Genomic DNA, 6,403 nt, shown 5'->3' with positions numbered 1-6,403 from the left:
CCTGTTTTGCTGTAAGAGTTAACAGTGAGAGATTGTTAGTCACATGTCAGTGGGTGGGTTTATGCAAATTAGGCGTGTACAGGGAAACCAGCAAGAGGAAGGAGGGTGAAAGACTTCTCTGTCTTTGAACAGAATTGTGTGTTAAGGGCTCTTGCTTTGAATTCTTCCAGTGGAGTCATTTCGGGGAAGTGATCATCACTTTGAGTTACCTAGTTATCAAGTGTCGTGAATGGTGTTTGGTGCGTGTCTGGGAGCTCCTCGTGCTGAAGTAGAAAGAAGTGGGGGAAGAGCAGCTGCCTAACATCCGAGACTAACAGCATCACTTCTTGGTCTTTTGGCTAAGATAAGTGTAGTGTCTGTTCTTATCAGCTTAATATCTGATAGGTCCTTTATTTGAGGACTGTATGTTAAATTGATTTTTGAAACAAGGGGATGGAATAGGAGCTTGCTGTCACCACCCCATGCATTGACCTGGTATTGCAGTGTTTCCAGGACCAGTGCTTCTCCTTTTGGGGAGAATTGTGTGGTTAAAAAAACAGAATAAGATTTACTCTAAAGATCCTGATTTGAGAAGACTTTTTTTTTAAATTAGTTGGAAAATCAGATTTCTTTAGCACTTAAGTTCTTCATAACAATATATTGTTAAAATTTCTTCGGAGTGTTTTCTGAGTCTACAGCTGTGAGTTTCTTTGTCTTGCTGGAAAATTGTTTTAAAAGCTGAGATTCTTCTATCAGAGGCGTAGCCGTGTTAGTCTGGTTCTGTAGAAGCAGCAAAGAATCCTGTGGCACCTTATAGACTAACAGATGTTTTGCAGCATGAGCTTTCGTGGGTGAATACCCACTTCTTCGGATGCAAGCAGTGCAAGCAGTATTCACCCACGAAAGCTCATGCTGCAAAACATCTGTTAGTCTATAAGGTGCCACAGGATTCTTTGAGATTCTTCTGTTTGCTGTGAGTTTTTTCAACAACATGAGGGATGAATGCTTTCCAGACTGAGGGTCTGTTTGGGAGATGGATGGTTGGTTGGGGGGGGGGGTTGTGTGTGTGTGGGGGAACACAGATTGGCAATATTCGAGGTCACATGTATATCAATAACTGGATGAGTTACACAGACTTCTCCCCACCCAGCCTACGTTCCATGTATCTTGACTGAGCCTGCCACCCACCATCCCAGAGCAGAAGCCTGAAGCCTGAGCCCCACCGCACGTGGGGAGGAGGGGAACTCCCGCTGGTTGCCGGCTCCTGCAGTGTTTATGACTCCGGAAGGGGGTAGGGACCAGCCCCTGCAGGCAGTCGGGGGGATGAGCCGCTGCTTTGCTGCCCCCGAATCCCCCTCAATTACAGCCCGGGAGGCTGTGGCCACAATAAAAGCCCCTGGTGGCCACATTTGAGAAATGCTGGAGCCTCACAGTAAACAAATCCCAGCAGGTTTGTCACTCCCTGTCCCCCACCCTGGGGATTTCCTGCCCTCTCCCACCCAGACCAACCTCCCTGGAAGTTCCCACCCCCTATGTATTTACTGCCCTTTCTCCCCGCCAAGGGAACCCGCCAGCAACTCCCTGCTAATCCCTCCCTCAACTGGCTCCACTGCAGCCATTTCCCTTCCCCGGCCCCTGGGAGGACGGAATGAGCTGGAGCAAAACATGGATGTTGCGCTGCAGCCTGTTAGGGCAAAAAGGGCAACTGGGGACATGTCAGAACAGGAAACCATTTCACAGCATGGGACAGAAAAATTCAAATGTAGGGCTGTCAATTAATCGCAGTTAACTTACACAATTAACTTTAAAAATATCATGATTAATCTCAGTTTTAATCACACCGTTAAACAATAGAATATCAATTTAAATTTATTATATTTTTTGATTTTCTACATTTTCAATTAGATTGATTTCAATTACAACACAGAATACGAAGTGTACAGTGCTCACTATATATAGTTTTATTACAAATATTTACACTGTAAAATATAAAGTGCTGTAGTGCAATCTCTTTATCATTAAAGTGCAACTTGCATAGGTAGATTTTTTGTTGTTGCATAAGTGCACTCAAAAAGAAAACAATGTAAAACTTCAAGTCCAGTCAGTCCTACTTCTTGTTCAGCCAATTGCTGAGACAAACAAGTTTGTTTACATTTACTGGAGATAATGCTGCCCGTGTCTTGTATACGTCACCTAAAAGTGAGAACAGGCTCTCTCGTGGCACTTTTGCAGCCAGCATTGCAAGGTATTAACATGCCAGATATGCTAACATCCATATGCCTTCATACTTCAACCACCATTCCAGAGGACATGCTCCATGCTGAAAACGCTCGTTAAAAAAATAATGCATTAATTTGTGACTGAAGACCTTGATGAAGAACTGTATGTCTCCTACTCCATGGTTCTATCCGCATTCTGCCATATATTTCGTTTTATGGCAGTCTTGGGTGATGACCCAGCACATGTTGTTCACTTTAAGAACACTTTCACTGCAAATTTGACAAAAAACACAAAGAAGGTATAATGTGAGATTTCTAGAGATAGCTACAGCGCTCGAGCCAAGGTTTAAGAATCTGAAGAGCCTTCCAAAATCCAAGAGGGACGAGGTGTGAAACATGTTGTCAGAAGTCCTCAAAGAGCAACACTCTGATGCAGACACTACAGAACCTGAACCACTAGACAGGAAAATCAATCTTCGGTTGGTGGCATCTGACTCAGATGAGGAATATGAATGTACTTTGGATCGTTATCGAGCAGTACCTGTCATCAGCATGGAAGCATGTCCCTGGCCTCTGATTGCTAGAAGCTGGGAGGGGAGAACAGGGGCTGGAGCTCTCCATGGCCGCCTGGTCTGCTCACGCCCTCTGAAGCCCATAGCCAGGGCCAGCCTTAGGGGTGGGTGCCACCAGGGCATTGCCCAGGGGTACCATGGTCAAGGGCGGTGCTGTACGGTGACAGAGAGGTGTGTGCTGCCGGTGTAAAGTCAGAAACTGCTCCCGGCTGGCAGGGGAGTGCTGCTTGGGGTGCTGCCCAGATTTCTCCCTGCTCCCTCCCGGCATAGGAACATGGGGGGAGGGAGGGGAAGAGAAGGGGGAGAGAGCGGTGATGAGCGGCTACTGCTCCCCCCAATGTTCCTCCGTGCCCCCCTAGGGGGCTGTGAGGGGGGAGCAAAGAGCGACATCAGGGCTCCCTGCCTCCAGGTCACCTTCCCCACCTGGGCTGCATAAGGGGAGGACAAAGAGCAGCCGCCCAGGTAGGGAAGGTGACCTGGAGGCAGGGAGCCCTGATGTCGCTCCTTGCTCCCCCCTCACAGCCCCCTAGCGATGTGCGGAGGAGCAGTGTTCAGGGGCGGCGGGGGGAGCGAGCAGCAATGCAGCTACTCCGTGCATCCAGGTCAGTTTCCCTGAGTGGGCACAGGAGGGGGTGCAGGGGTTAGGGGAAGAGGGGGCACAGTGCAGGGATTAGGGGTGCGGGAGGAGGCAGGGGTTAGGGGTGCAGGGGTTAGGGGCACAGGGTGCCAGAGGTCACAGGTTTAGGGTTGGGGGGGCACAGAGTTAGCGGTGTAGGGGGCACAGGGTTAGGGGTGAGGGACGTAAGGGTGCTGGAGGGGGTGCAGGGTTAGGGGCACCAGAGGTTGGGGATGTAGGGTTAGGGGTGCTGGAGGGAGCACAGGGTTAGGGGTGCAGAGGTTATGGGTGCCAGAGGGGGGCACAGGGTTAGGGGTGTGGGGGAGGACGCAGGGTGAACAGTGCAGGGTTAGAAGCACAGGAAGGGGCACGGGGCTCTCCTGTGGCCCAACCGCACAGGAGATTGACCCCATGTTTAAAGAACAAACCTCTGTACTAAGGGCTGCAATACCCACTGGGGTGAGAAAAACGGCATCAGCTCCTTGCTGCCCAGCCTGTGAGAGCTCTGACTGTGCGTCTATAAAGGGAACAGCGAATGGAAGTTAAGTGGCTCCGGTTCGCGCTCTGTTAGAGTCCCACCGGGAACAGTGAGCAGAAGTTAAGTTGCCTCCTGTTCTATAACTGATGGGGGGGCAGCAGGGATTAGGGCATGGAGAACGGGGGCGCCTGACAGGTGTTGGGCTGCACGTTCCCTGCTGCAGCTCCGCAGACTGGAGCCTGCTCCTCCTGTGCAGGGCCAGCTCCAGCTTTTCTGCTGCCCGAAGCAGGAGGAAAAAAAAAAAAAAAAGGACAAGCTGTGGCTCTTCAGCGGCAGCTCAGCCACACTGCTGCTTCTGCGGCAGTTCGGCGGCGAGTCCTCCCCCCCTTCCTCTTTGGCAGCAATTCGGCGGCAGCTCAAAGACTAAGACAGGGAATGAGGGACCTGCCGCCGAATTTCCACCAAAGACCCAGCCGTGCTGCCCCGATACCGGACGGGCCGCCCCTTTGAATTGGCCGCTCCAAGCGCCTGCTTGCTACACTGGTGCCTGGAGCCAGCCCTGCTCCCGTGACAAGCAGGTGCTGGTGCAGAGCGTGGCAGGGCAGGGAGATGACATCTCCCCTAAGGGCGGGGCCTTTTCACAGCAAGGGCAGCACCTCCCCGCAGGAGCACAGACCCCACCTGCTCCTCCTGCTTTTCCCTGACACCAGCACCACCCTTCCCAGCACCGCCTCATGGCAGCATCTGCTTCCGGACTCGCACCAGAAATGGGAAGTCTGGGCCGGGCCTGGCAGCGGCTGTCAGGAAATGGAAGCAGGAGACACGACCACTCCCATGGTGCTGTGGGGCCCGTCCTGGCTGGTGGGAGATGGAGGCAGTGGACACTACCACTCCCATCGTGCCATAGGGTTTTCAAGTGGGGTGCCCCCCCCAGGGATGGGCTCCAGGGGAGGTTTGGCATCTTAAGGGACTGGGGGGGGTTGCTTGGAGGAGGTTTGAGGACCAACAGCGAAGGGGAAGTTGGACACTGGCCAGAATACCAGGAGAGAAGGCAGGTGAGGTGATACCTGTTACTGGACCAGCTTTGGAGCCACACAGGGTCTTCTTCATGCAGGGGAAAGGTGCTCGGAGCATCACAGTTCAATAGAAGGTGGAACGCTCTGCCCCGAACACCAGACAGTCCCCTACTTCCTGGAACGGAGGGGCCTGTCCCCATTGTCCTGTAAACAGCCCCACCATGTACCCCAGAGGCGGCTGCATCTTAGCACCAACACACCAGTGGTCACTGCTCCAGAGGAGATGGTACATACAGGCCACTGCCCTACGTGGCCACCAGACGTCACAGACTGTGCACTGTCTTAGCTGGCCCCACACGTTACTGCCCCAAGAGGTGAGGTACACACAGGCTACTACTCAAACTGGGCCCCTGGGGTCACTGCAGCAATGGTTGGAGGGATACATGCAGGGCACTGCTGCACATGGCCACCAGGGGGCACTGCTGCAACGATGGTGGTGGTGGTGGTGTGGGGGGATGATAAACAGGCCACTGCCTGAAATGGCCACTACCACAATGGTGTGGGGAGAGGGGGAGGGAGATACCACTAGGGCATTGCCACACCAGGGCACCACGGGGAGGTCACTGCTCCAATTAGCAGAGATACACATCGGGTAGTGCCCCAAATGGGGGCCCTACCCCACAGAGAGAGGGGGCTGGGGAGACAAGAGGAAATCAAAGGCCACTGCCTCACTTAGCCACCAGGGGTCACTACCTAAATAGGGGGGGACACACACACAGGGCACTGCCCCACCTGACCAGCCGGGGTCACTGCCCCAATTGGGGATATACAGAGGTATTGCCCCACGGGGATGTCAGGGATCAGTGCCTGCCATACCTGGCACAGGGGTAGAGGGGACAGGGTGACCAGATGTCCCGATTTTATAGGGACAGCCCGATATTTGGGGCTTTTTCTTATGTAGGTGCCTATTACCCTCCACCCCGTCCCGATTCTTCACACTTTCTATCTGGTCACCCTGGGGGGCGGGGGCAGGGAGGGGGCTACACACAGGGCACTGCCATACTTGGCCACCAGTGCACATCCCTAGTGGGGGAGTGACACACACCAGGAGCAGGGCTCACTGCCACAGAGGGGTTGGAAGATACCCAGGGCACTGCCTAACACGGCCACCCAGGCACCCTGCCACCTTGGGGGAGGTGAAGAACACACCTCACGCACTGACTCCTCTGGCTACCAGTGCTCACTGGCCCAAGGCAGGGGTTGGGGGAGTAAATACACACAGGGGACTGCCCCACCTGGGCAACACGAGTCACCGAGATGAGAGTGGGATACGCAGAGGGCACTGCCCCAATGGCTGATATACATACAGGGCCCTGCCTCACCTACCCACCAGCGCTCAGAGGCGCAATGGCAGTGGTGGGGTCACATAGGCAACTGCCCTCAGTGGCCACCAGGGGGCGCTGCAGCAATGCTAGGGGGGGATACAAGCCAGGCATTGCTGCCCCTCACCACCAGGAGTCACT

At 53.8% G+C, this 6,403-nt stretch overlaps 1 non-coding gene across 1 annotated transcript; it reads left to right on the top strand.

Moving 5' to 3' along the window:
* Positions 1 to 318: 318 nt before the first annotated feature.
* LOC120376357 lies at positions 319 to 508 on the top strand. The gene has a single exon (XR_005587241.1). It is a non-coding gene; the product is annotated as a U2 spliceosomal RNA (small nuclear RNA).
* Positions 509 to 6,403: the final 5,895 nt, after the last annotated feature.

Source organism: Mauremys reevesii, linkage group 12 (genome assembly GCF_016161935.1).
Source record: "Mauremys reevesii isolate NIE-2019 linkage group 12, ASM1616193v1, whole genome shotgun sequence".
Lineage (NCBI taxonomy): Eukaryota > Metazoa > Chordata > Testudines > Geoemydidae > Mauremys > Mauremys reevesii.
The sequence above is the reverse complement of the archived record's forward strand: the minus strand, read 5'-3'. Positions and strand labels throughout refer to the sequence as shown.